Source organism: Fragaria vesca, linkage group LG7 (assembly GCF_000184155.1).
Source record: "Fragaria vesca subsp. vesca linkage group LG7, FraVesHawaii_1.0, whole genome shotgun sequence".
NCBI classification, from domain to species: domain Eukaryota; kingdom Viridiplantae; phylum Streptophyta; class Magnoliopsida; order Rosales; family Rosaceae; genus Fragaria; species Fragaria vesca.
The window spans coordinates 294,148-300,990 of record NC_020497.1 but is presented as its reverse complement, the minus strand read 5'-3'; positions in this window follow the sequence as shown (position 1 = coordinate 300,990).

Below are 6,843 nucleotides of genomic sequence, written 5' to 3'. Positions count from 1 at the left end.
TACTCTCTCTCTCTCTCTCTCTCTCTCTCTCTCTCTCTCTCTCTCTCTCCACATCCATTTCTGGCTCCTGCCATCGATGACCTCTCTCTCTCAGATCGAGGGGGAGTAGAATAAGAAGTGTTGGAAGGCGAAGACGGTGGCAAAGTTAGGCAGGGAGTCAGTGGTGGGTTCATAGTCTTAGGAGGGACAGTAGAGGAAGTCGTCGGAGGCGGTGAGGGACTAGGAGGTGGATTAATCTGAGGAGTTTTCCCAATTTATGGTTTATTTAAATTTTCCAAATCAAGGTGTTTTAGTGATGCTAGGGACTTAAGGGTTTGCTTGGTGCGAGTCATTTGGGAGATTTGAAATTTCTTGGGTTTTCAAAGAGATTGGGGATTTTGAAATTGGTTGTGTGAATTGTGAGGTGGGCAACGGTGGTAGGACCCACTGTGGTGAGGGATTTGGTCGTGGAGAAGCTTTGGTTGTTGTTGTTGGTGAGGGGTTTGGAAGTGGAGAAAACGCAGGTCGTTTACTTCTATTGCCCTCAGTAGACCCTCCTACTACCTATAGTAGACTCTCATACTGCCCCCAACTGTCCCTAGTAGACCCTCCTACTGTCCCTAGTAAACCTTCTTACTGCCCCTAGTACGACCCCCCCCCCCCCCCCCCGAACCATGCCTCATGCATATTGCCTCCAAAATACCCCTTACTGCCCCTAATATACCTCCAACAGACCCCCTACTGCCCCTAATAGACCTTTACTGCCCCTAATAAATCCCCTAGCTTTCGTCGGAGTCCGGTCATCGGTCGTCAGAGCCTGGTCAACAGTCTCCGGAGCTTGATCAAATGCCCCAAAATCCCGATCAATGGTCATTGGTCGTGGGAATCCGATCATAGAAACTTTATTTTATAATAAACTCTTAAAATGGTCTATTATATTTCATTTAATTCATTAAAGGTATAATTGTCTTTCTGTTGTTTAAGTTGGCTCTTGGGAATTTTAAAATCTGATTTTGTTAGTGAAAATAAATTCTTAAAATTAGGGCTAGTGGATATTATCCTAAATTTAAATGACGAAGAGGGTAAATTAGTTGGATTCACATGGAGTAAGACACGAGCACAAATAATTTAGCAAATTAACCACATATACCCCCTCCAAAAAGATTTGAAATACAAAAACATTCATTTGCATTGTTTTTAAACAGATGATGACAGTTTTTACAAATAAGGACAAATTCTCCTCTGTGTGTCATGTGTCATGGTTTAATTATCAAACTGACCTTATACAACTTAAATAAAAATAAATCAGACACTGCCATGTCTTGCTTTAGCTGCTACTGCACTTGTTGGAATGTTGTTGCTACTGCCAACTGGAATGTTGCTGCTATTTTCGATTGGAATGATGTTGCTACTACTGAAGCTCCCCCAATTCCTATCACACCGAACTTATTTCGTGCGGCTACTACGCTTTTACTCATCTAGTGTTGCTAATGCACTCTTACATGTTTAGAGGTGCTACTGCTCTTGAACTCGTTCAGAGGCGCTATTGCCCAGAGGTGCTATGTCCAGTGCTGCTACTACACTCATCATCGTCACTGCCAAGTTCTGCTACTGTATTACTTCTGCTGCTATATTGCTACTACATTTGTCATCGCCAAGTTCAATTCTGCTACTGTAGTACTTCTCAACTTCTGCTACTTCACTCATAACCAAATTCTGCTACCATAGTACCTCCTCAATTTTTGCTAGTGTACCTTTCATTTTCAACTTTTGCTACTGTACCCTTCCTTTTAACATTTTGCTACTGCACTCAGCCCTTTGGCCTTAACCATAAGTCCTTCAATTTGTCTGTCTCACTATCATCATCTTCAATTCAAAATCCCTATTTTATAAATTCATCTTCACAATCGAACCCTAAATTCAAGCCCCTTCCACCTTTACGTCGCTCTCACCTTCACTTCATCGGACCTTCCCAAACGAAGCCCTACCCTTACCCGCTTCTAATTTTCTGGTTGTCCTCGTCTCACTGGCGGATTCAACCTAGCTCTCACCTATGACCGGTACCTTAAGCCCTCTAATGAGATATGCTACCCAACTCCTCCTCCCCTGACAATGGCGCGAACTCTTTGATCTCTCGTCGGTCTTTGTCACGATGTTGGTCGACTTCGTAGACCTAATCAGCACAAGCGAGGCGTGGGTTCACGATGGAGATAAAGGCGTGTTGACAGAGATGTATCAGATCAATCTAGAGAGAGAGAGAGAGAGAGAGAGTATGAATGAATGAATCAGATCGATTTGGGAAAAGATAACTCAATGGCAATGTTGGTAATTTTATGGTAAAATGAGGCATTTTGATTATCTTATGAATAAGATTCGGATCATGCCTTATACTATTAGTCTTGACCTGGGCTTTTGTCCTTATTTGCCTAAATCTTTTAAAAGGTGGGCGTTTTATATTTAGCTATTATTTGTGGTAGTGAGATGTCATTTTCTCCAAATAATTCGAAGTGAATGGGTTTAAATACAAAAATTATTTATTAATCTATTCATAATATGCCAAGTGTGAAAACCGTCAGAAGCTATAGGTAAAACACCCGTTAAAGAAACCCAACATCGAACAAAGTAAATACATGACTTCAATATTTTTCAATAAAATCAGCATTTAGTAAATCAACAAAGCCTAAAGTGATAAAATCAAAATAGCTCTCCGTCTTTCTCTACAGAGGCTTTTAAACCCTAGCCGCCTTTATGGCCTCGAGTCCTATCAATGGCTAAAGAATCCAATTCCCAACGAGATTATTCTCTCTGCGAATCGTCTTCCTCTAAAGACAAACCAAAGTTGTCCATGTCTAAGAACAAACCTAGCAAGATCCCTCTTTGTTGTGGAACATCACTTTGGAGAAGAAAGCCTCAAGGCAGCCACATTGCTTTCTTGGCTATCATTGCGCAAAGAGGAGTTGCGAATCCGACCAAGAAGGGCGCGCCTCAAAGATCTAGAAAAAAGAGTAGGTGATGAATTGGAAGTTTGGGTCTTCGACAACCGTAGCAAAACATCATTGATCTGTGGGCGTTCAAGGATTGGATAATTGGATCTGGATCGACCAAACATGTTACTCGTGTTCATCATGCAGCGGCAGGATATGATCCGGCTTCAAAGGATTTTTCTAGATTGACACTTTTAAGGTTGCAGGGATCAAGATGGATGCAACAGTCAAGCTTGCAACTGTTCTGTTGATTGGTAGTATGGTGGCTGAACGTAAGCCGGAGGTGATGGCGCTGCTAGGTGCAAGGATTGATGAGGTTGATTGGAGACCCGATTATGTTGGGTGGCCCAACTACTATGGGCTATTCAAATCCATTATGTTAACCAACAGTGGTTCGAAATGGGTTAAAAGCCCATATGAGAGACTCTGATTCTACATGGTTTCGTATTTGGAACCCAAGAGAGTTCGATTATACTCTTGAACCATCTCAAGTAGTACCGAAGGATGATTCAATTTATCTGTGAAGCATGAAGTTGAAAAGGAATGAAACACAAAACATTGCACCGTGGGTAATACCAAAACGTCTTGCATGTTAGTTGATGGTAGAGGACGTGTCCATCATGTATACTCTAGATTCGTATTAGTAGATTAAATCTTAAATTTCGAATGTTACCTAGATTTGTTTCAAATTTTTTACCAAACTTTATTTTGCAGCTATGCCCGATCGATGTGGGTATCTCAATTAAATGATTATCATTTACTTAAAAAAAATGACTAAAGTAATTTCTCTTTCCCCTCAAGCAAAGGAAGAGCCATGTTGGTCAAAATTTCAATTATGCGACAAGTTTTACCAATCCTTGGTTAAACATTTGTTTTTTTTTTTTTCGACAACTTTAACTTTCTTACATATGATTGTTTAGGCAACGACTTCTTTGGATCGTCACTTAATAATTAGGACTTGACAGAGGAATTGGATGGAGATTGGAGGTTTGGACATGTGCGGCTGATGAAAATTGAGAGTTGAGGGGTGTTTTTGATGAAATTGAAAGAAGAATGACTAACATGATGATCGACCTAAAGTTAATGGGGGTAAACTGAAATTAATCCTTATTAAAACTAGCAAAATGGGCTAACCTATGAGCACCATTATTTGCTTTGCGATAGATATGTCTGACCACACTATTGTTCAATAAAACCAAATAGTCATGACAATCATCAATAATCCGACTAACCTTCAATCCGTCACTGTTCTCACCGTTCAGAGCTGCCACCAGAACTTCACAATCACTCTCAACATCAATGTCGACCCAACCTTGTTCCACTGCTCTCCTCAGCCATTCTTTGCATGCCATAGCCTCGGCCTGTATGGGAGAATTTAAATGGGTCAAATCCACTGACCACGCTTCCTTAACAAAGCCCTTCTCATCTCTCACCAACGTACCAACTCCTCCCGATCCGTCCTCTCTATAAGCTCCGTCGAGGTTGATTTTCAGTCTACCCCTAGGAGGGAAAATCCACCTCGCTTCTTGTCTGCTTCTCTGTCCTTTATTTGCTACAAGTTGAGCTTGCTTGTACTCATCCAACAAATCCATTGCCCATCTCACCGTCTCCCTAGGATCCACTCTTGAACCATTCCAAACCACATTGTTACGTTCAACCCAAATTGACCAGAGAAGCATAAAAAATACCTCCACTTGTGGCGTTGGTAAGTTCTCCAGCATATCTTGGGTACAACTCATAATTTTTAGATTTAAAGTTTTTTAAATTTCGGGGACGAAATTTCTTTAAGGAGGGTGACAACCAGGAATAGTTACATAGTTTCTTACTTTCAGAAAAAGAAAGTAAATCATTAATAACTAGGTCAAGTAAATCCCAAGTATAAGAATTAGATGGGATCCTCTATGTAATTTTTTTCTTACTTTAAAAGAAATTTACCAGCTTCATTAATAACTAGGTCAAGTAAATCATTTAACATAATTTTGGTATGTCAATCAAGCTTCATTTGAATAATTGTAAATTTTTTTTTTTTTATCTTAAAAACAATTTTGTTATTAATACTCAAGTAGATGGTACATTACGAATTGATCCGTTGTCATGCGTACATAGGACAAGCAAGATCATCTAACTTGTATGAGGGTTGCATCTTTATTACAATTTCGGCTCACTAAGTTACCATAAGTGAGCCTACAATCTAATAGAAATATGCCATAGGAAATCATTCTAAGCAAACTAACAGAAAACAAAAAAAGTTAAAGACTCCTAGCTCCATGTGAAAAACATATAGCTAAGAGTATTTGTCCGAAAGCATAAAAATAAAACTAAAACACCTCCTTGCCCTTCACACTAGGGGTTGGAGGCATTGCAATTGGAGCAACAAAAAGCTCATAGTCGATCATGGCAGGGACAGTACTTGGTTTCGAGTTCTTGGACCCTAGAGGATGGCCTCGCTTCTTCTTTAATTTTTCATGAGCAGTAGACACCTATTCATTTGAATAATTAATTTATGATCATAATTATAAAAAAAAAAAACATTAAAATACGAAAGGTAAGAAATTTGAATGTAGAGCCTCTCAATAAATTTAAAATCTTCTAAAATTTATTTAAATTTATTTTGCTAAAAGGTGACTCAAAAAGAAAAATAGTAAAGACCAATGAATGAAAAGACAGTAGAGGTGGAAACTTAAACCCAACTTTTGTCTACCTTTGTCTAGACTATGTGATGATGTAGGTAAGTCACATGTGCACAAACTTTCTGGTGATGATGATACGACAAATATGATAGGGATAGACTTGGATATCTATCTAGTTTACAATTACACCATGTGCCTTCATTACTTGTCCAAATATTAAGGCCTCCCTCGGTCATCCCATTTTTAATTAATGCACTCTACTATATACACAAATATACAACCAAAATTTGTTGTCGTTTTTGTGGATTAAGAAATATGGAAAGTCAGCAAAGATTACATGGTAATTTAATCACAACCCCAATTATCGATTAAATCTTCATATTTATGGTAATTCAAAGACCAAACGGTGTCGTCCACCAACCAAAGCCGTAATTAGATTTATATTTGTTTTGAATGGACTCCTTAATTTGGCCATCTGCATTCCAAATCATTAGTTTCTTTTTTATTTATTTCTTTTTCGAAATTAGAACCAGGATATCATGTACAACTATTTCAGTTTATTACTTTTGATAAAAGTTAAAAAAATAAAAAAATTGTAATAGGTAAACATTTTTGCGTGTGTGGTTATTCTATCATTAGTTGTTACTATTACTAATGTCGAACAATCTTTAATGAAAAATTAATAAGCTTAGTACACGGAAGCCATGTGTTTTATTTCGATCACAAACATACACTGTTATTCTTTATTCCGTATCATTACATTTCTTTCAAGATTGAAACAAAAAATAAATAGAACTTATTTGCGTGTTGATAAATCTCACACGGTTGCTAATGACATCTCTACGGTGTCACACGGTATAAGACACGAACATACGTAGAAGAAAATATGTATCCAATCAAAAGTAACATCTTGAGAGTGTCTTAAATGTATTTGGGTGTACTTTTCTTTTACAAGGGAAATGGTAAATGTGGTGTTTCGGTGTGAGCAAACACACAGTAGAAAAACCCAATGCCTATAAAAGTCTCCCATATCCAAAACGAAAGGTCCCACGCCTTAACCACGGTTGAAAACGTAACCTGAGACCTGGTTAAATAATAGGCCAAAGCCTCTCTCTCTTTCCTTGCCCCTGTCCCTGTCTCTCTCTCTCTCTCCACATGAGAAGAGAAGGAGAAGAAACTTAGTTACTGTAGTTGCTTTGTCCCTGCAGTAACCCTCCCTTGTCTCTCTTTCTTCTTCTTCTTCTTCTTCT